The sequence below is a fragment of the Balaenoptera borealis genome, assembly GCF_965194805.1.
Source record: "Balaenoptera borealis genome assembly, chromosome: 17".
NCBI lineage: Eukaryota > Metazoa > Chordata > Mammalia > Artiodactyla > Balaenopteridae > Balaenoptera > Balaenoptera borealis.
In genome coordinates this window covers 7,738,453-7,761,350 of record NC_138876.1, presented here as the reverse complement: position 1 = coordinate 7,761,350, position 22,898 = coordinate 7,738,453, and the positions used below count along the sequence as shown (strand labels likewise).

Sequence of the window (22,898 nt, the reverse complement as noted above, 5' to 3'; positions counted from 1 at the left end):
ACCATCCTTCCCCTTTTAAAACTGCCCCAACTGCTTGCCTGCTCGTTGCAGCTGATTAAGGATAGTTGAATCCACCTACAGACCAACCAGAAAGTCTCCCCACATCCCAACACCCACCCGCCCCCCTCCCCCCCAGTTGCTCACCAATCAGCATTGTCTCGGCATCTCCTCTTTTTCTTCTTACAAAACCGATTCCTTTCCAGCACCTTGAACGCCTGCTGGAACGCAGGTGCCAGCTGAAGGTTTCCCTGCCTCAGGTTTATGAATAATCAGCCTCCATTCACTTTATCTCAGGCTCAGCTGTGTCTTAACTCTTGGGACTGTGCAATGGAAGATTCTGGCTAATTATAACATTGAGAATCACTAAAGTTTACTGAGGATTTATGATGTGTCAACTACAGCTCTCATGACTTTATATGTATTCACAGATTTAATCCACATAAAATGTCCTGTGAAGCGGGCACTTTCATCTTCCTCATGTACATAAATAAACTAAGGTACAGAGAGGAGAATGGACTTGTGCAAAGGCACACAGCTGGTGAGTGATGGAGCTGGGATTTGAACCCAGTTAGATGATTCTATACTCTAGATGATTCTATACTCTTGCCCACCTTGCTGTGTGATTCTAATTCCAAGGAGAGATCTTTGTTCACATTTCTGAGAGGCAGGCAGCACTTCTGAGTAGGGAACTAATGGCCTGGGAATTTGACCTTTGATGGATGGCTTTGGCGTTCCTGAGAGAGATGGTGGCGTCAGGCTGGGGAGACAGAGGAGGTCTGAACCCAGGCGGGAGTCCCTGAACCGGGGCAATGGTGGCCGGGGTGGAGGCAAGTGTTAGCCTTGAGACACCTCATCAAGGATACTGTCGCCTCTCCAGGCTTGAGCATTTAATGCCAACCACAGACCTTGGAGAGCTGCAGCGTTTCATAGAAGATGAACACACGGAGGATGAGGGAAGGAGTCACTCATCAAACCTGTGGCAGAACCGGATGCTAAGAAAGGTTGAATGGCACTTGGTGGTGGACACACGGGCACAAAACCGGGGTCCCAGGGGTGCAGCTGTCCCTCCTGCCTGTGGCATTTTAGAACAGCTCAGGTCCTGTCCCACCTGTGGCTCTTAGTGGTCGATCCTGAAAGGGGTATCCTCATTAGAGTCTGAGAGGCACGTTTACGTACAGCGTCCTTTGTTCCCAGGACAACGGTGAGCCCAGGGTCCATTTCCACCTTGTGGCTGGAGAAGCCAGTTCTTGGCCTCTAAGTCTGGAGCGAGTCGATTACACAAGCTACCTCCACGGTCTGCTCACCTCACTTAAGAATCTGGGCAAGGTGGTGAAATAGACTCTAAGCGTGTGTGTGTTTTCCTTTAAAAAAAAATGAAGGCATACGTTGGAAAAATCACAGCATTCTGGAGAGTGGAGCTGAGCTCTAACACGGCCTTTTTGATCTTCTGAGAGGCCACTTCACGCCAGTCTGATCTGCTTCCCGACTCCGGGAAGCATCGGGCTTGCGTTGACTGGCTGCCCTCCGGCGTTTATGGAGATGAAAGTGTTATCAGGATCTGAAGTCAGTCACTGGCCATGGCTGGGTAAATTGAAATCTGAAATGTGTGGAAGATGCTTTTGCTTCTTGGGAAGGTGACATCTTCTCTGAGTGCCCTGGGCTCCGGGAAAGTGTTCTTTGCTAAGAAGAGAAGAAATCATACACAGCAGGTAATCAGTCTTCACGTGGTTTCCCCAAAGGATGGTCCCACCTTCTTTGATGACTGCCAGGGGGGTGTAATAATTGGTCGACACTGACGGAAAGCTGGAGAATCCACGTTACCAACGATACAGAACAGTGCAGAGAAATGCACTGTTACTGTGTGTATGCATGTGTGTATGCGTGCGTGGGCATGTCTGCGTGTAGGCACATATGTGTTTGCACACGTGGGTTGAGGTACACACAAATGCATCTCCAGCACTCCTGGTGTCTAAAGGAAGAGCAGATCAAGATGGTTCCTTAGAAACAGCAACTTTCAAGGACAATAGAAGTGGCCTTGCCCTGGGAAGTTCTGGGCATCAGAATGCAGAGCAAAATGTTACCTTCTGGGGCTTCCTTGGTGGCGCAGTGGTTGAGAATCTGCCTGCCAATGCAGGGGACACGGGTTCGAGCCCTGGTCTGGGAAGACCCCACATGCCGTGGAGCAGCTGGGCCCGTGAGCCACAACTACTGAACCTGCATGTCTGGAGCCTGTGCTCCGCAACGAGAGAGGCCGCGATGGTGAGAGGCCCGCGCACCGCGATGAAGAGCGGCCCCCGCTTGCCGCAACTGGAGAAAGCCCTCACAGAGGAACGAAGACCCAACACAGCCATAAATAATTAATTAATTAATTAATTAATTTTTTTTAAAAATGTTACCTTCTGGCCCTTGGAAGGGATGGGGAATAACAGAAGGAGGACTGATCTAGGAAGCAAGGTACTTAACCTTGGTTCTGCCCCCAGCCTGCTTTGTGACATCAGGAAACTCACTGCCCTCTCTGAGCTGTGATTTCCACACACATAAAGTTGTAAACCCCAAACTCCTCGCCAAGGCCTGTGGCGGGTGCTGCAGTGTGCGATCCTCCTTCAGGACTGAGTGCTTGTCTCCTAGCTGCTGAGAGCGCTGGAAGCTTGTGGCTTTTCCGAAATGAAGAGAGTCCCCTTACCCGTGGTCGCACTCCCCTCCCTGGGATCAGCCGGTCACTGGCGACTGGTCAGTGCAGGTTATCCAGCCTGGTCCCCTGTCCTGCAGGCAGGACAACTCTGCAGAATGATCTCAGCTCCAGAGCTCCCTGGGGTGTCAGCTGCGGGTGACTGCATTGTAGCCCAACTTTTCTCTCCTAAAATCCTGCTTCCTTTCCTCTCCCTTCCAAGCTGTGATCCTGAGCGCATCCCCCAAGAATCCCCCTGCATGCTAATCCCCATCTCAGCATCCGTCTCTCTGAGAACCCAGACTGAGGCCCCAGTGGTATTCTCCTCTGTGATCTCCCCCCTCCTCCCACCCTCCCCTTACTCTCTGCTCCAGCTGTACGGCCCTTCGTCTCTGCATTAAACTAGCCAAGCTTGTTCCCGCCTCAAGGCTTTTGCACATTCTTTTTGCAGGAAAGCTCTTCCCTCCACCATTTTTGGCAGTTTTTTTAATCACTTAAATCTCAGCTAAATGGTCATCTTCTCAGCAATGGTCATCTTTCCCTGGCCACCCAGTTCCCCAGTCACTTTCAATATACCTTGAAGTTTTATTTGCTTCAAGACCCTTATCACTCCCTGACATTGTTTATTAATTATTCTATTGTTTATTTTTCGTCACCCACTGCATTGGAATGCAAGCTTCCTGAGGGCAGAGACTAAGGCAGGCTTATCCACTGCCCAGGCTCCAGTGTCAACAACTACATCTGGAATAAAAGTAATCATTCCACAGATACGTATGGAATGAATGTGTGACATAGTTGTACCTGCGCAGGGGTCTTAATACTAGAATTTGAGACATCAGTAAACTTAATGTACTAGTTTCCTAGAGCTGCTGTAACAAATTACCACAAATCAGATGGTTTCAAGCAAAAGAAACATTCTCTCACTGTTCTGGAGGCCAGAAGTCTGAAGTCAATGTGTGGGCAGGGCCGTGATCTCTGATGGCTCTAAGGGAGAACCCATCCTTGCCTCGACCAGCATCTGGTAGCTCCAGGTTCCTTGGCTTGTGGGTGCTCCAACCCAATTGCTGTCTCCGTGGTCACATAGCCTCCATCTTCACATGGAATTCTCTGGTCTTCTCTTCTATTTTGTACGAGGACACGTGTCACTGGATTTAGGGCCCACTCATAATCCAGGATGATCTCTTCTCGAGATGCTTAATTTAATTACATCTGCAAAGACTCTTTTTTTCCAAATGAGGCCACCTTTACCCATATGGACATTAGAACATGGACATATCTTTTTGGGGGGCCAGCATTCAATCCAATACAGATGGGAACCAAAATGCATCTTCATTTTTATTACCTTCTAACTGAAATTTATAATTTACCTTGATTATGAAAGTGGGCAACAAGCCACAGTCCTATCAGCAGTGCCTGGGACTCTATCACCAATTTATATTGCAGATATTTTCACTGTAGGAATGAAAGATGCTCATCAGTCCTTCAAAAATACAGTCCTTCTCAGACCACCCCCACTAGCCCTTGTTATAGAACGTGCTAATAGAGGAGCCCGAATATTATTATTTTACCAATTTGTTGTTAAACTATTTTGATAACTGTATCGAAATATAATTGGTATCCCTCTAATCTTGCGTATTTCGTTTTATGAGAAGGGGTCCACAGGAGTTCCAGACAACCAAGGGGGTCCATGGCACACAAAGCGGTAGTCTCTGAGGTGTCTTTTACTTTTGACCTTCACAGTTGGGCATATGTTTTGGTCACGTATGGAACAGCATCAGAGGCAAGAAGATGAGCCCTGAGGCATAGAGACCCGAGAGCAAAGAGCTGGGTTTGGAGGGAGAAGATGTTCAATCCTCATGACGCTTTACATCCCCTGAGGATGGTTCCCTGTCACCCCACGGTCCTGACAGACAGCAGGGCAGCAGAGAGCATGGAAAGGGCTCAGGGCTTTGGGGGTAATCCAGGAAAGGACTGTCGAATTCCACATTAGAGCCCCTGAACCCACAGCTGGCTGGTGAATGTTTACAAAATGAATAAACACATAAAGGATGGTCGGAACTCCAGTTCAAGAAAAATCCCTCCATAGACAACTGAAACCAGCTCTCTCTCGAAAAACAAACAAACAGAAAAAGCTTCTTCCCATAATCCAGGTGCAAGTCAATGCTGAAACAACTCTTCAGACACAGAGTTGCTCTTGTAAGAGCATCGTAACATTCGGCCGCTCCAGGGCTCCCTGGATCAGGCAGCCGTGGTCCATTAAAGTGAGCAATAAATATTTCATACTCTGAGCTGGAGGGTGCCATTGGCTCCTGCTTGCTTCCTCGGCTGCCTGCAGCTGTGATGCCCTTGTCTCTCCATTAGCTGTGCGGATTATGTTGAAGCCACCTAGATGAGGCCGGCACGCTTATCCTGCCTGCAAAACAGATGAGATGGCTCTTAAAACCTATGCTTATCTACCCAGAGCTTATTGTTCAACCTGAAATATTTTTTTTCTTGTTTTGTTATTTGCTGGGTTTTTTTAAAGGTGTTTTTATGTTTTAGTTAAAATTTTTTAAAATTTTATACAAATTTTAAAGGTTACTTTCCATGTACAGTTATTATAAAATATTGGCTGTACTCCTTGTGTTGTACAATACATCCTTGAGCCCATCCTACATGCAATAGTTTGTACCTCCCACCCCCCAGCCCCTATATTGATCCCCCCCCACTGAGTAACCACTAGTTTGTTCTTTTATGTTTTATTCACTAGTTTGTTGTATTTTTTACTTTTTTTTAAAAAATAATTCTTTATTTTATTTATTTATTTTTGGCAGTGTTGGGTCTTCGTTTCTGTGCTAGGGCTTTCTCTAGTTGTGGCAAGCGGGGGCCACTCTTCATCGCGGTGTGCGGGCCTCTCACTGTCGCGGCCTCTCTTGTTGCGGAGCACAGGCTCCAGATGCGCAGGCTCAGTAGCTGTGGCGCACGGGCTTTGTTGCTCCGCGGCATGTGGGACCTACCTGGACCAGGGCTCGAACCCGTGTCCCCTGCATTGGCAGGCAGATTCTCAACCACTGCGCCACCAGGGAAGCCCTGTTGTATTTTTTAGATGCCACATATAAGTGATACCATATAGTATTTATCTTTCTCTGTCTGACTTATTTCACTGAGCATAATGTCCTCCAAGTCCATCTATATTGCTGCAAATGGCAAAATTTCATTCTTTTTTTATAGCTGAGTCGTATTCCATTGTATATATACCACATCTCCTTTCAACCTGAAATATTTTGAAGACAAGGAGGTTAAGCTTTAAAGAGGAGCTGTGTGAGATTTCAGTAAGAATCTCCTAACTGTTGCCCTTGTGTCCACACATGAGCCTCACTTGGAAGGACTTCAGCAGTGGGTGTGCCTGCCCATCTGAGGCTGCCGTGAACAGGGCTTACAGTATCAGACTTGGAGTGAGACCTCTAGCTGATGAGGACCCTGCTAGAATGTCAGAGTTCCAGTTTCCTCAGATGTGAAATGGACATAAAGACTCCCTGATCCTTCCTGCCTTACAGGGTCCCAAGGGGCTAGAATGAGATGGTGAATGTGAACTCCGACGTGAACCTGAAGGGCTGAAGATGTGGGAGGGATGTTTCTTCTGTGTTTCTCATGGCTCTGGGCTTTGAAGTCACATGACATTGAACACTGAACCACGTTGCCATTTCTGAAAGAGCCATTATCATCCTGCTTACTCCCCGTGAGCAGGCCTGACTAGCTTCCGTTCATGGGTCAACCCCCGCCCCTCCAAAAGGCGACCCTCCTCTCCTGGTCACTCATGGCAATTCTGCTCCCTCGCTGGATACTGAGTTAGGTAGAGACATACGATGACCCCAGAGAATGAGATGCTAGGAAAAGCCTGTGTGGGTGCTTCTGGAAAGGTGTTCCTGGTTTTGAAAAAAATAACCCAAGATAGGAATTTTTCTCTCCTTGCCCTTGGACATGTCATGCGACGACAGTTCTGATAGACATCTTAACACCCTGAGAGTGGCATTGCCACTACGTGAAGACGGCAGAGTGGAAAGATGAAAAGCCTCAGGGCTCATGACGAGACTGTTGAACTGGTGGGTTCACACTGGAAACATCTACCTCTGATTTGCATGTTTTGTGATGTTATGGCCTCGATTGTTTACGCCATTTTGGTTGCATAATTCTATTTTAATTGAATATTATTTTACTTGCAACCCAAAGCACTCTAACTGATACTGAAGTCTATTAGAATCCTGAGCAAATTGGGTCACTATTCTCGAATAGTCTAGAAGGGAAGATTTAGTTCATGGCTTTTGTGATAGCTGTTATGTCTTTCTCAGGATATTTCCCCTTACAGTGTGGTCTGGATGCTGAGCCTCATAGGCCGGCAGCATGGCACTGAATAAACAGAAGTGCACGGAGCAGTAATGGCTAAAGATGTCACGTTGACTCCTGGAGCTCTGACCAATAGCGACATGACAGTAGCTCGAGGGTTGTGAAGGGCAGACCTCCTGTGTTTCCATTAAGCCCCAATTTCCCCACTACTTCGCTCAGCCTCCAAGCTGAAATCATTATTAATTAATACGCTTATACCTATTAACATGTGGTGACACGAATTGATGTTAATTCTATTAATCTACTAAATGCCTCCTGTGTGCCAGGTCTGATGCTAGCTGTTATACCGCGTCATCTCACTGTCACTCCCGCAATCCTGCAAAGTAGGTATTATTACGCACATTTTCCAGGAAAGGAACCCAGGGTTCAGAGAATTAATTCATGTGCCGAAAGGTCCACATTATGACTGGAAATCAGCGGAGGCAGGACATAACCTCTGGAATTCTCCCTGGTCTAACTGCTCTGGATGGAATTTTGCAGATGGAAGCATCTGTTTTGGATTTGCCCCAGTTCTTGGATTATTCTGATGGTAAAGAAGAGACATCAACCTTGGTGTCAAAGACGTGGAATTGAACCCTCGTCTTCTCACCGAGGCAGTGGTGGGGACAAAGAGCGTTGTCATGGCTTTGGATGGCTTTCTTCTCTCTCTCTAAAAGGGATAATAGTACCTAATCTTTAAGCAATTAATCATTAAAGGAAATAATGAATATGAAACTGTCCAGGTCATAATCGCTGCCAAATAATTATTTTAGCTCATTCATTCATTCACCCAACCATTATATTGATTTCTGGGTCTGCAAGGTGCAGTGGGTAAAAACCCTGGTACCAGAGTTGGACAGGAAGGCAGAGTCCACCACTTACCAGCTGTGAAATAGAAAACAGTGCAATTAACCTTTGCAAGCCTCACTTCCCCAACTGTAACAAAAGCACTTCCTTTGTGCCAGCCACACCTTAATCATTTTACACTCATTAACTGATTAAATCTTCACAATAGCCTTCAAGGTTGGCCTTTTATCTCCTTACTACAGATGAGGAAACTGAGGCACAGGGAGGTTAGAAACTTGGCCAGGGTTACATGGATAGTGAGTGTTAGAATTGGAAATTGATCCCATAAGACTGGACAGCAAAGTTCACGACGCTATATGGCTATTTCCCCTCCTAGAGTCACTGTGAGGACAAAATAGGTGTCAAGTGCACGAAAAAGCGCGGTTAGCATTCGGTGCACGCCAGCCACCGTAGAGTAGGACAGCGCAGTCCTCTGCTCGACAGCGCCTGGGGCTGAGTTCTCTGGATTCCCAGCTCCACCACTAGCTCCTGCGTCCACAACTAGGATGTACAAAATCTTGGGCTTGTAGAATGCCATTGAGAAGGTGTAAAGATGACCTACAGAATGGGAGAATAGATTTGCAAATTGTATATCATAGAAGAAACTTGCATCTAGAATATATTATAAAGAACTCTTACAAGTTAATAAGAAAAAGACAACCCAATTTAAAAAATGGGCGAACAATCTTCTTTCCAAAGAAGATACGCAAATGGCCAACAAGCATGTGAAAAGATGCTCAACATCCTTCCTCATTAGGGAAATGTAAATCAAAACCTCAATGAGATACTGCTTCGCATCCACTTGGATTACTATAATAAAAAGTTCAGACAGTAACAGATTTTGGCAAGGATGGGGAGAAATTGGAACGTTTTACACTGCTGGTGTCTGTAGCCACTGTGGAAAATAGTCTGGCAGTTTTCCAAAGGTGAAACAGAATTACCACGTGACTCAGCAATTCCATTCCTAGATACGCACCCAAGAGAAAAGAAATGTACGTCCGCACAAAAACCGGTTCGTGAATGCTCATAACAGCATCATTCATAATAGCCAAAACATAGAAACAACCCATGTATCCATCACCTGGTGAATGGATAAAGAAAAGGTGGTATGTCCATACAGTGGAATATTATTTGGACATGAAAAGGAATAAAGTACTGATACCTGATACAACTGGGTGCATGGTGTGTGGACAGAGGAACTTTGAAGACATTATGCTAAATGAAAGAAGCCGGTCACAAAGGACCACGTATTATATGAGTCCAATTTTTATGAAATGTCCAGAATCAGCAAATATATAGAGACAAGAAGTAGATGATTGGCTGCCTCCGGCTGGGAGGAAAAGGGTGGGTTGCTGGTCTTATGATGATTGAAGCATACTGGGTCACTCTTAAGGATGATGAAAATATTCTAAAATTGATTGTGGTGATGGTTGCACAATTCTGAATATACTAAAACCCACTGAATTGCATATTTTAAATGTGTAAGGTGTATGGTATGAAAATTGCATGTCAATAAAGCTGTTAGAAATAAAAATCAGCCCTCTAGATTCTAAAGTGCTTGTTCCATCCTGGCAGAGGGTGGCTCCTGGAAGCTGCTTTTCCCTGAGACCAGGGCGGGGTCTGGGGACAGGAGCTTCCCTTAGTTCCCAGTGTGCAGGAAGGGGCTCTGCATTAAGTGCAAGTGCAGCAATGGCGTCTCTGGGGACCCCTCCTTCGAGTCCTGTCTCACTACAGATCTGCCTCCTGACCTCATTTATGGTCAAGTTCAGGTTTTTCCTGCAGGACTGGGGCTTCCGCTTTGGTACTTACTCTTAGCACACAGCAAGGGGTCTTGAAAACAGTGGTGGGCTTTAGAGCTATGCACAACTGGCTGTGAGTTCTGGCTCAGCTCTGTGGAAGCCCCGAGGCACTGGTAAGTCACCCAGCCTCTGTGGGATTCCATCCCTTCCTCTATAAGTTCAAGAGAAAAAGAAAAGTAACTTGTATCAACATGTGAGAGGGTGAGACAGATGAGGCTGTCCAGTATCGAATTTGGTGTCTGGTCCATGGCAAGTGCTCGGCAATGGTCTCCCGAAAGATGGAGATGCTGGCGCTGCTTTAAGCATCTGGACAGATCCTTCTGAACACTGAGGCAAGCTCCTTTAGTGTCTCATAATAATGATAATGACAAAGAAAACAGCTCTCTCTTATCGAGGGCTTTCTGTTTTCAAGAAAGTTTGCACAACTAAGTTGTTCAGTGCTGGCCCTGCCCCATGCAAGGAGCCTGGGATGAGGCGGCAGGAGGTGGCAGAAGCCTCTGAAGGACTTCCGGGACAGCTGAGTTGGCCTGAGCAGCCCAAGGCCTTCGCGCAGCCCAGGCACCGCTCCAGGTCCTCGCTAGGATCTCCAGCCGCCCTCCTGGATCCAGGCTGTTTCCTCATCTTCGCAGGCGCCTTCCTCTGGCTTGGCTCGCACAGTTCTGATAAGCCCGATGGATGCTCAGGGTCCTTGGGAGGTCAAGGAACTTGGGCCCCAAATGTCATCTGTCCAGTGATAGAAACCAGATGCTGCAGAGGAACTGATGCCAAAGGGAAAATAAGAAGTTAAATGAAAGGGCCAGGAGCCCGGTTCCTCCCCCACCCCCGGGCTGAAGAGTCGGAGCAAACGCCCACAGCTCTGCTTGGACCCGCCACATCACCATCATTTTCTCTGGGTCCCATTGTGAGGAGCAAGGGCTGAGCACCTACTGTCTGCACCCCAGCCATGCCCTGGGTGGGACCCTGGGAGACTCTCAGGGAGAGCAGGAGTGGGTTCACAGCTGTGCAAGCCCCTTATCGTGTGGCAGATGGATAATGGAGTTTGCGGGTTGTTGGCAGTCCGCGGACCCCGCTGAGGAACACCTCTCTCAGCCATGAACAAGGGAAACAACAATACAATGTAGCAAAAGCCTGGAGCCGCTGTCATACATTAAGCTTCTATTATGTGCCAGATATCGACCTGGTGTTTATATACATGATCTCATCCAATCCTTAAATCAAGGTAATGTTACCCTTTCTGTTTGCAAATGAGGGGACCGAGGCTCTGAGTGTCTAGTGACTTGCTAGCTAGTCCTACAGCAGGTCAGCGGGGAAGCAGAGGTTTGCGCCCACCTCTCATCTCGCTCCTTACTCCGCTCAATACCCGTGGTAGCTACTAATTGTTCCTGGAGGAATAGAGTCAGGAGATCATTCCCAGGGCCCCTGACTTGCCTTGGTCAATGAACTATGTGAGCTGAATGGAAAATTTAAGAGAGAGCGCACAGTTTGCCATGTTTTCTGGCTATAGAAAGGTGGAGAGGTGGGCAGGGGTGAATCTTGAAGGCTCTGCTAAGCCTTACACAGGAGCTGAATCTTTTTTTTCTTGGGAGAAATGGGGAGCTGCTAAGAGCTGCATTTTAGAAGAATCGCCTTAACGGCCCTGTGGATATACCTTGACGTAGAGAGGCTAGTGAAGAACCTGCTCTAATAATATAGGTGCAAGTTGAGGTGAGCTTGAGTTAGGGACGTGGCGTAGGGGTGGAGAAGAGGAGATACACATACAGAGAATTTAATTGAGTAGATTCTGTAGGACTTGATGGCTAACTGCACATAAGGAGGAGGGGGAAGAGAGGGCAGCTTCATTCTGAAGCCTGTGTTCTTTCCTCCCTCTGAACTAGTGTTCTTCTTTTGTTTTTTTTTTTTAAATTTTTGGCTTTTCACCATTGAGTACCATGTTTGCTGTGGACTTGTCATATATAGCCTTTATTACATTGAAGTACATTCCATCTATAACCCGTCTGTTGTGAGTTTTTATCATGAAAGGATTTTGGGTTGTCAAATGCTTTTTCTGCTTCTATTGAGAAGATTTTTTTTTTAATTAATTAATTTATTTATTCTTGGCTGTGTTGGGTCTTCGTTTCTGTGCAAGGGCCTTCTCCAGTTGCGGCAAGAGGGGGCCACTCTTCATCATGGTGCACGGGCCTCTTCACTATCGCGGCCTCTCTTGTTGCGGAGCACAGGCTCCAGACGCGCAGGCTCAGTAGTTGTGGCTCACAGGCCTAGTCGTTCCATGGCATGTGGGATCTTCCTGGACCAGGGCTCGAACCCGTGTCCCCTGCATTGGCAGGCAGATTCTCAACCACTGTGCCACCAGGGAAGCCCTGAACTAGTGTTCTTTTGATAAACCCTTTTACGTTCATCATCTAATTTGATTCCCCAAATTGTTCTCTAATTTCAATTGAGCAGATGCTATTTCTGCTGTACAAGTGAAGACACCGAGTCTCAGAGAGGTGACAGGATGGGTTGCTTAAAAATCAAAGTGCTTGGGGAATTCCCTGGTGGTCCAGCGGTTAGGACTCCATGCTTCCACTGCAGAGGGACCGGGTTCGATCCCTGGTGGGGGAACTAAGAACCTGCAAGCCGCACGGCGCAGCCCAAAAAAAAAAAAAAATCAAAGTGCTTGAACTCAGGTCTCCTCATCGCCAATCTGTTCTCCTTGTTTGAAATCACCGTGACTTCATTTATTTAGATTTTTTTTTTTTTAATCCAAAGGTGCCACCACTTTTGTTTACTAGATCATAAGATGATACTGACCCATTACCCTTGACCTAGTCAAACCACTACAAAAGACTTAATGATGCTATTAGGATGCATTTCCTTGCTGCTTTGTGTAGGTGGCTTTCGCATTGTTGCATAGACAGTGATGGGAACATCAGTTATTGTCAGGCCATGACTTCCAGGGCGTCTTCCAAGTTGCCTGGTTGGTGACATCTCTAGAAAGCTCAGCCCAGGCTCCAGCCCAACTGAAGAATCTCCCCCTTCCACTGGAAACCTCCTTGGTTGGGTCCCAAACTGAAAAGGCATAATTCACTGAAAACCAAAATAGGCCGAGTGTGATTCCTGTAGAGGTGAATAAATCAATTGCTTCTACTGACCTTCCAGAGAAGGCTGGAATTGCCAAAGGAATGATGATCAGATGTTCCAGTGACACCCAGAAATTGTGACATGAGAGGATTCTTTCACATAGTTTCCTACCCCGGCTTCCAGAGCGGTCGATGCTCAAAGATGTGGACAAGGCAGCGAGTATCTGCGGTCCGGAGGCCCAGTCGCTATACTTAGATATTTTAAGGGTGGAAGTAGTTTTCTTTTTTGAGGGACGGGAGAGGTGGGGAGAAACTAGATAAGAGGGGATTGGGAGGAGGTGGAGCTGTTGCTTTCCAGCCATAGTTAGTCCGCTGATTTATCTATGAGTGTTCAGGCATATGCTACACACATAAAAAGCAATATGCTCAAAGGAAGCGCCATATACTACAGTCTGGATTTATAAGACTCAAATGAGTGATTTTTATTCCATTGTTAAAGGCTTTTCCCCCCCTTCTTACTCTATCAAAGAATTCCTCATAGGGTTTCTTGAAAGAGCAATCTCAGCCTCCCATGATGCTTTTAAAATGCAATTTATTGCACACGTTTTATTAGCATTCCACTGCTTACTAATGCAGTGCATGTTCAAAATGGCATGCGTCCACCCTTAGAAGGATGCCAGCTTGTGATGTCATTAGTTAGGCATTTGCAGTTGTCTTCATGGTTTTTTGGGCAGGCACGCAGTGAGTCCAGTCTGTGGTGGAGTTTAAAATGGCTTAATTTCTCCAAATCAAACTCAGCGTAAAATACACTATGGAGGCTCCACTATGGAGGTGGTGTGGGTCTTGGAGAGATGGCAGCGTGAAGACCCAGCCTCTGGTGCTCTCCTTGACATCAAACGACACGGAGACCTGAGCCAGCATCTCCCTTCTTTGAGTCTCACTTTCCAGAAGAGGAAAGTTAGGAGGAGGGGAGAAGCCAGTGGCTTGACACTTATGTATTTATTCCTATAACTATTTGTTTATTTTTCAGCTGCTGAACCCTTTCCCCCCAAAACAAAAAATTATTCAGAAGCCCAAAATATAAAGCAAATATAAGCAAGCAGCCCTTGGAGTCCTATGCCCCTGGCCATCCTTTATTCCCATGGAAGATCTTGTGAAGGCAGGTTATAGGGAATTTTTAGGGGAAGATGATCACTTAGATGCCTTCAAGTGTGGTATATACCTGGGTTTCTCTCCAGCCTACTTGAGCCACTTAGTAGCTCTGAGAGCTCAGGGGGTCACATAGCTTCTGGTCTCTGTTTTCTCATCTGTAAAAGTGGGGCACTCATGGTGCACTTGAAAGGTCTGATAAAGAAAAAGTCTAGGACATTGTTCAGACACACATATATGCTTATTGTGGTGTGTGTGTGTAAGTGCTGACATTTACTGAGCACTACATACACGATGCAACTAATGAAAGCACTTTACATGTATTAACTTTTTAATTCTTACAACACTATGAAGAAAGCACTTTTATTCCCCCTCAATTTATAGATGAAGAAACTGAATCTCAGAGAGACTAGGTAACTTGTTCGAGTTCAAAGAGCTAGTTAGTGATAGATAAGAACTTTGCCAGTTTTATACATATTTGGTACAGATCTTGTCTGAAAACCTAACCCAGTTTTTAATAACCTGAAACCCAGGTTATTAAACCAGACCTCTGACCCCAGGATTCCACCTCAAAGCCTGTGCTTCCTGCGTTCCTACAGCATGACCCCTTGCCAAATGTTTTAATAATTAAAAAAAATAATTTTAATTATTTTTTTCTACCAACTTTTACAGTAATTTTATTAGGTGAGATATAAAACACTTTTGGGGATTTCAGAGTCAGTGACCAACCAGCGCAGAAGCTCTAGGCTTGGGGGCTCTGCCTCAGCTCTTTGTCCTGGGTGTGAATTGTTTCTTCAATGCTGTATTTTAATCAATCTGAGACGACATGGATTTTAGGATTCATCCTGCCTGTTGTTGAAGCTTTTAAAATGTAAAAAAACAAAAATCCTGTCTTAAAATCAATGAAATAGAAGAAGAATAATGTGCTCCATGCCTCGATGGAGCCCCTTTTACAGATGGGACAACTGAGTCTCGGTGAATCTAAGTATCTCATTCAAGGTCACACTGCTGGTTGGTATAGAGCTGGCGCTGAAACCCAGCCTTCAGTCTCCTGTCCTGTGCTTACTTCCTGGGTCATATTGGGCTCCAGAATCGTGACTTTTTACCAGTGGGCTTTACTCAGGAGAAGTGATGGCTGCAGAAGAAAGTGCAACAAGGTCTCTGCCAAATCCCTTGCGGCGCGGGGGGTCCATGGAGAGCGTGCGCGCTGCTTTGCTGGCAGGGATGCCTCCCTGGGCCCTACCCGTGATTTGTACCACAAACCAAAAGAGTAAACAAAGGGAAGGATCACGTGTCTTTAGGAGACACATTTTCAAAAGTCAGCAAAAATCAAATAAGTTGTACAAATGTTTGGTGAATAACCCATCCTCATCTTTAGAAGTCAAAGACTGTAGATGTTTGGTGATGTTTAGTCTCAACTACCCAAATATTATCACTAAGGCTGTGGAGGGCAGAGCGAGAAGCAGATGCCTGCAGCTGCTTCATCACAGTGCAGAATGGAGGGAGTGTTAACTGGAGGCTGGAACAGAGTCTCCCTGTGGAATGTTTGGGTTGGTACAGTATGGAGGAGGGAACATTGGGTGTGGAGTCAGGCAGAGCTGAGTTTGAATCGTATCTGAATCATTAGCCATCTGAGTAACCTTAACAAGCTGTTCCAACTCCCTGGATCTCAGTTTCCTCCCCTGTAAAAGGGGGATATTAAATTTAGCCTGCAAACCATTTGGGAATTCAGTGAGCTGGCATGTGTAATTGTTCTTGACTCAACATAGGAGCTCGATACATCTTTCTTCCCCATCCCTTCTCCATCTAAAACCATACACCCACTCACCCCTATCACCCATTCCATGCCCTTTTGGGTCCTTTGAAAATTTGGTTTCCCCAGACACAGTGCATGAGAGCAGGACGTGGGTACCAGTAGTTTATTTTGAAGGTGACCTCAGGAAGCAGGAGGGAGAGAACAGAGATGGAGACAGTAGAGGAAAAGCTACTACGAGGGTGTGTTATACAAGAGGCCAGTGGAGACAGTGGAGTCTTGACTTTGTTGGGCCATCTGCAATGTGTCTGGAATGTTTTCCAGAATCGCTCCTTTGAGAACAGAAGGCCAGTGCATTGGTTGACGGTTGCCCTGGGGATGTTTTCCACCACTGACCCTTCCGCACCCACACCCAGTTCTTCTGGACCATGCACAGAAAGCAGAAAATACAAAAGCTCTTTTAAGTTCAGTAGCTGTCACCACTGTCCACCATGGTTGTGCCTGAAATCAGATGTGAGCCAAAGGGATTTGACACCAGGTACCAAACATTATCAGCTACAGGAAATTTAAGACAGACTTCACAAGAATCATCTAATGTCCCTTGACCATAAGAGACTGGACTTTGCACTCTAGCTGCATTACTAATCGGCAGAAATATCTTGTCTATGTGACTTAACCTTTCAAGCTTCTGTTTCCTCATCCACAAACTGGGAGGAATTCATGTAAATTAAATGAGATAACAAATATACAAGGACTAAAAGGGTGCCTGGAAGACAGTAAGAGCTCAAGAAATACTATGTATTGTTGTTATTATTCTTGGTGGTAGTAGCAGCAGCAATGGCAGTGGTGGTGGTGGTAGCACTGGGGTTTGGGCTACAGCCCACAGTTTTACCTATAATCCAGGTGATGCTAGAGCCTGGTGATGCAAAGTGAGATCTTCAGACCCGCAGAAGCAACATCGCCTGGGAGCTTGTTATAACGGAGAATCCTCTCCCCTCTCCCCAGACCTAGGAATTAGAATCTGCATTTTAACTGATCTGCGAGCACATTATATTTTGAGAAGCAGTAGTCTGGAGGGGTGTTTCTAGGCTGGAGGATTAGGAATGTGCCCTGAAGCTCTGGCTCTAGGGAGGAGGAGCAGGAATGAGGTGGGAGGATATTAGAGAGATGGGATCGATGGGGCTTGGTGACAGTTTAGACAGGGGCCTGTGGGGAAGGAGGAGGGAGAGGTATGAGTTTCTAGGCTGTCATCCTCTTTTCCTTTCCCTTCCAGTGTCTGTGAAGCATCCAGGTCAAGCAATCCAGGAAAAGTGTAGAAGCAGTGGGTCTGGAACTTGGAGAGGTTGAACAGAAAGGTTTCAAATTGTGTGTCACCAGCATATTGTACTAACAACCACCATTTACTGAACACCTTTGATGTGGCAGTAACAGGCAAGGCCTTTTCCCTGCATTATCTCCTTTAACCTGCACGATGCCCCTGTGAGCAAGATACGGTTATTGCCCCATTTTACAGATGAGAAAACTGTGAGGTGGAGAAGTTGTTTTTTAACCTTGGTCACCCAGGTAATAAGTGGAGAAGGGAGAATTCAAAGCCAAGGAAGGCTGAGTCCAGAGCATTCTCTTTGCCCAGTGATGATGTGTTACACAGAGAGGACCACGCAATTTCTGGAACATTCATGCCACTTAATTGTTTACTAAGAAATTGCACATCCCCTTTCTTGTTATCCTTACATGGATACTAGTATCACTGTCTTCCTTTTTGTATATGAGGAAACCGAGGCTCAGAGAGGATGAGGGTGTTGAAGTTTCATAGCTCGCAAGTGATAGAGTAAACAGGAGACATTCCATGTCACCTCCACCATACCATGCCACAGACCCCTGACTCAGCTTACCCTTTGAATATAGTGGCATTAGTTGCCTATTCAATCCCTTTCAAATAGGAGTGCCTTGGTAATGGATGTGATAGCTGGACTGACAGCAGCCACATTGCAATCATGAGGCAACAAGCATGAGGTAATGTGGCAACTGGTAAGAATGGCAGAGAAAACAACCAGAAGGAGCTTAGGTTTCTGATGCCAAAGTCAAAGCAGCCCAACCAATATTAGGAGCTCTCTATCTCCAGACCTTTCCCCATGTGCAAAAACAATAAAAACAAAACAAAAACAAACCCTATTTGTTTAAGCCACTATTGGTACAGTTTTCTGATTTGCCTGTGAGCATATTCCTAATGGAAACATCCTTCTAAAAACAAGGACAGTGGTTGTATTGCTTTAAGGGTGCTTTTGTGAGACCATCTCAGAGCACACACTCAGTACTCAATAATGGTGGCCATTACCATCTAGCCGTGTGGCTCTGACTCCAGTCTGAGAAGCTTTCCTGTTTCCCAGGCTAATCTCCACCACAGGGCAATGGCATTCTGCAGGGGTCTCCTGCAGTCAGAGTTTATCCCAAGGCAATTAGCCCTTGGCTTTTGAACTCTTTTCCTCTGTGTCTGACATTCATCATCTTGTCAGCCTGTCCCAAAGGCTCTTCAGACAAGTCTGGGAATGTCCTGAGGAGTTTCCCAGAGCACGTGTAATGGATGTCTCCTTTCCTCACGGCCCTTTCTGGTGTCTCTGAGTGGGCTGCTGGTCCTGGGGAATCTCAGATCCAGAATCCATTTCCGGAGTTATGTCAACCCAGGCTTTCTTCTTTGGGAGGATAGAGGGAGTGAGGAGTGGGCTCTCATAGGGGCAGAGCTGGACAGTACTGGAGCTGAACAACCAGGTACCTGTGTCACAGGCTCCACGAGCATCATTCGCCCCTGGTTGCTGTGATGGTGCCGGTGGATTTGTAAAGTGCATGCCCAGCACCACTGTGTGGACTGCATGCAAGAGTCATGCTGGCTGCAGAGCTGCAAGGCCTCCGGATGTTACCCTGTCCCACCAGCTCTTTATAAAGAAGACACTGAGGAACAGAGAGGTTGAGTAACTTGCTTGAGGTCACACAGCACATAAGGAGTAGAGCCTGGATTATAAAAGAATCTGTCCAATTGGCTCAAAAGCCTTTGACCTAAAGGTTATATCTGATCTGGCTTCTGCCGCCTGTCAGGACATCTTGTGCTGTGGCCACACAGGCCACTTGTTTGGTCTCTCATTTTTGAGCTTATCCTGCCCCAGACCTTTTGCACTCTTTCCTCTGCCTGGGATGCTTTCTTCCCTTCTCATTTTTCAGGTTTCAGCTCATATGTCAATTCATCAAAGAGGATTTCCCTGACCACCCAGTCTAAGACTGCCTCACCCAACTCTGCGAGTCACTTTCTTGCTACATTTTGCTCTTTATTATCTGTCTGAAACCACCTTATCTACAAGTTACTGACTGTCTCTCCTGTGAGAATGTAAACCACAAAAAAACGGAGCTGTCTGCTCTCTCACTGTTATTTTGCCGACACCCCGCACTTATCACATAGTAGGTGTTCAATACTATTTTAGGTTTAATGAATTAAATGGTTGGCGTTTGGATTCTCGTAGAGATAATATCTGACTATAAAATAAGATGTTAACAGTAGAAAAATGGGGTGTGGAGTATATAGGAACTCTCTGTACTAACTTTGCAAGTTTTCTGTAAATCTAAAACTATTCTAAAATTAAAGGTTTCTCGGAAACAAACAAACAACAACAAAACCCAAAGGGAGTTGCTGGTGTTCACCCTTGCAGCTGGGCAGTGGAGTACGGTCATGCGGTTTACACAGCACAGAGCCCCTGGCTGAGCGCAAGAGAGATGGAATCTTCTGCAAACCGTCCCCACCAGGCGGTGGGACCACGGGGAGGACCGTGTCCACCCAGAGGAGCCATCTCTTTCTCATGAATCTAAAGGTTACTTAAAGCGGGGCAGCCCTGCCTTCTTCCACCCCATTCTCCTCTCCTGCTTTTATTTCTGCCTCTTGCTGTGTCCTATCTCCTTTAAAAATGTTAAACCTTTTCATAGAAGTTTACACAGGCTTCTTCTATCACTGTTTCTGAGATGCGGTTTCATGCCGGGAGGGTACCTTCTGCTGACCAATTGCCCGAGTGCTCCTACGTTTGACCTGCTGATACTACGCTTTGCCCTCGTTTTTTTCTCTCCTTCCTTGTGGCAACATCCATGGTGGCCTCCACCTTAGGCCGCCATCCCTTCTGTCACTTCAGCGAATCCTTTCCCATGGCCGACCCTCAATGTCTAAGTGCAGAGCTAGACGGGCTGTGTGACCTTGGGCACGTTGCTGCATCTCTCTGTGCTTAGCTTCCTCAGTGTGCCTTGGTTTCCTTGTCTGTGAGCTGGGGACAGTCATAGCTCCCATTTCATAGGGATGTTGTGAGTTAACGCTTGTAAAGTTCTTGGAAAAGTTCTGGGTAAATACTAAGTGCTCAATAAACGCTAGTATAGTCAGCCCTCCACATCTTAGAATCAACCAACTGTGGATTGAAAATACTGGGAAAAAGTTTTAGAAAGTTCCAAAAAGCAAAACTTGAATTTGCCAAGTACAGGCAACTATTTACCTAACATTTACATTGTATTTACAACAATTTACATGGCATTTACATTGTATTAGGTATTATAAGGTAATCTAGAGATGATTTAAATGAGTTGATGCTGAGGATGGCTGTATGTTATATGCAAATACTATGCCATTTTATATAAGGGACTTGAGCATCCTTGGATTTTGGTATCCTTGGGGGAGTTGTTCCAGGAGCCCCCCTTGGATATGAGTGATGACTATAATAATAATAATAATACACTGTTTATAATAGTTAATAATTATTAGTAGTAATAATTATTAGTAGTAATAATTATTACTAGCATAAATTAATTCTTATTAATTCTTCTTATTATAAATATTACACATGCTAATTTGATAAAGTGATCATCCAAAAATACAATTCTAATCAGGGTTTTCCCCTGCATATAAACCTCTGTCACGGTATGAGTTTCCCTTTGCTGCTGTAGTAAACTGTCATAAACTTACTGACTCAAAGAACACAAATGCATTATATCACAGTTTTGGGGATCAGAAGCCAAAATAGTTTTATGGGACTAAAATCAAGATGTAGGCATGGCTTCTTTCCTTTCTGGAGACTCCGGGGGTAATTTCCCAGCTTCTAGAGGCTGCCTGCTTTCCTTGGTTTTTGGTGGCATCATTCTGACCTCTGCTTCTGCCACATGTCTTCTCTGACTTTCCGGCCTCTCTTTTATAAGAACCCTGATGATTACATCGGGCACACCCAGATAATCCAAAATAATCTCCCCATCTCAAGATTATTAATTTAATGAAACCTGCAAATCTCTTTTGCCATGTCAGCTAACATACTCACAAGTTCTGAGGGTTAGGAAGGTCTTCCGGGAGGTGTCATTATTCTGCCTCCTACAATTCTCTTTAGTAGAAAGCCTGAATTTTTCACACTGGCCTCAGACCTTCTAAAATTTGGAGTCGCTCCAATGCTTTGAGCCTTCAGTCTATTGAATCCCTTTCCACCTCATTTGCTATTTTCCCACAGGCCTGAAATCCCCCTTCCTTGCCTTTATCTCCCTGTTTCCATCTGAGAGGCCCCCTACCTTCTCCATAATCCAAATCATATCCTTCCTTCAAGATCCAACTTATTTATGTTAGACAGCAATTGTCACAAAAATGCCGCACATCACACCACCACAAAAAGTCAGTGGCTTAAATCCACAAACATTCATTCTCACTCATGTTTCTGCAGGTTAGCTGGAGATCAGCTGATCTAAGCAGAACTCAGGTGGGATTGGCTCCCAGCAGGAGGCTGGGTTCTTTCATCCTCCCTGGACCATGGTTGTTTTTTGTCATGGTGATGGCAGTAGCGTGAGGAAAAAAAAAAGCTTTATGCAAGCAAGCACATTCAACTCTGTTCTCTAGCAAGCTCACTAACATCGCATTGGCCACAGCAAGTCAAACCTTGCATCACTGGAACAGGAAATATACTCTGCTCATAGGAGAAGAGGAAGAAGAGCAAATGATTCAGATTATCATAATGTCTCCTCCTCCAGGAAGGCTTCCCAGAGTTCCCCAGCTGCAATCTCTTTCTCCTTCCTTTGGCAACTCAGAGCCCTCTGTGCTTTTCTTATAGCCCTGTGTTTTATCCATCACATAGTTCATTATCTTTACTAGAGTAGAGATACCTTCTAAATTGTAAGCTGCTTGAGATCTGGACTTGATTCATATCTATGTTACCACTAGTTCCCACCTTACACCCTGCCGCAAGTGCCTGCTGATTGCTCAGTTAAGGTCTTTTGAACAAGAGAACAAATACCATTCATCTCTTGGTAGTAGAAGCCCCACCAGACTCACCAGATTGAGAATTCTCTTCTTGGTGATAACTGCAAGCTTGCGATATTCAGGGCACTGAGTTTGGGACCCAGAACACATTCATGACTCCCCGACATTATATTGCGTCCTAGTTATAAGAGGGAGAAGAAAAGTCTGGTCATTTGACTGAATGACTTTAGGCCACGTTTTCAATGGCCATTTTCGACAAGAGGGATTTTAAAACCAAGGAGGAGGAGACCCTGGGGCAGGACTCAGACACTAGGACCCTTCGGGCACGTGACTATGACTCGCCTCAATCACTTGTCAGATCTGAGCGGCAGTTTTCAAACTTATTTGGCCATAGAACTCCCTTCTCCCACATAACACATATTAACATCCTGTGGGACTCGAGGAGGAGGAGGACACCTACCCATGGGCCTATCCACGGTCCACTTAAACCTTGGTTTAAAAAGATTCTTTACCGAGGGGGAAACCCTGCCCCCAGGGTTCTCCTCTTAGGACTTTATTCCGAGAGCTTGCGTCCTGTTAGGATCTGGTTCCGCTCCCCCCTGGCAGAGTGACCTCAAGCAGCTTAAGCTCTCTGAGCTCCAGTTTTCTACCTGATAAACGGGTAATGCTAGCCCTTTGTCTGGAGGAAGCTGTGCGTGCTCAAGTGTGAAGTTTGCAAGGTGTGCAGCCCACAGCCGTCCCAGAGGGAGGGCTCTGTGATGGCCACTGTGACCTCACTGTGGTCCAGGGTGGGGCTGGTCCAGAGGAGGACGCATGGCTGCTTTCCCCAGCCCCGAGCCTGTTGACATGTTTCCATGTTTCCTCCTTGCAGGCCGGCAGGCTTCTTCACTCCCAGCTGGTGTCTCATAAACCCGCAGCTCGGGACGGGCGGGTTTATGCCCTGGAAGCGTTGTCTCACATACCCTTCCTGGCAGAGTGGGGTCTGCACTACCCAGAGGGGAGCCGGGCC

General features: G+C 46.0%; 1 pseudogene across 1 annotated transcript; it reads right to left on the bottom strand.

Annotated features, from left to right (window-relative positions):
• Nucleotides 1-8,391: 8,391 nt before the first annotated feature.
• Nucleotides 8,392-22,514, bottom strand: LOC309614667 (protein FAM229B pseudogene; annotated as a pseudogene). Its single transcript has one exon. The product of its transcript is annotated as a protein FAM229B pseudogene (transcript).
• Nucleotides 22,515-22,898: the final 384 nt, after the last annotated feature.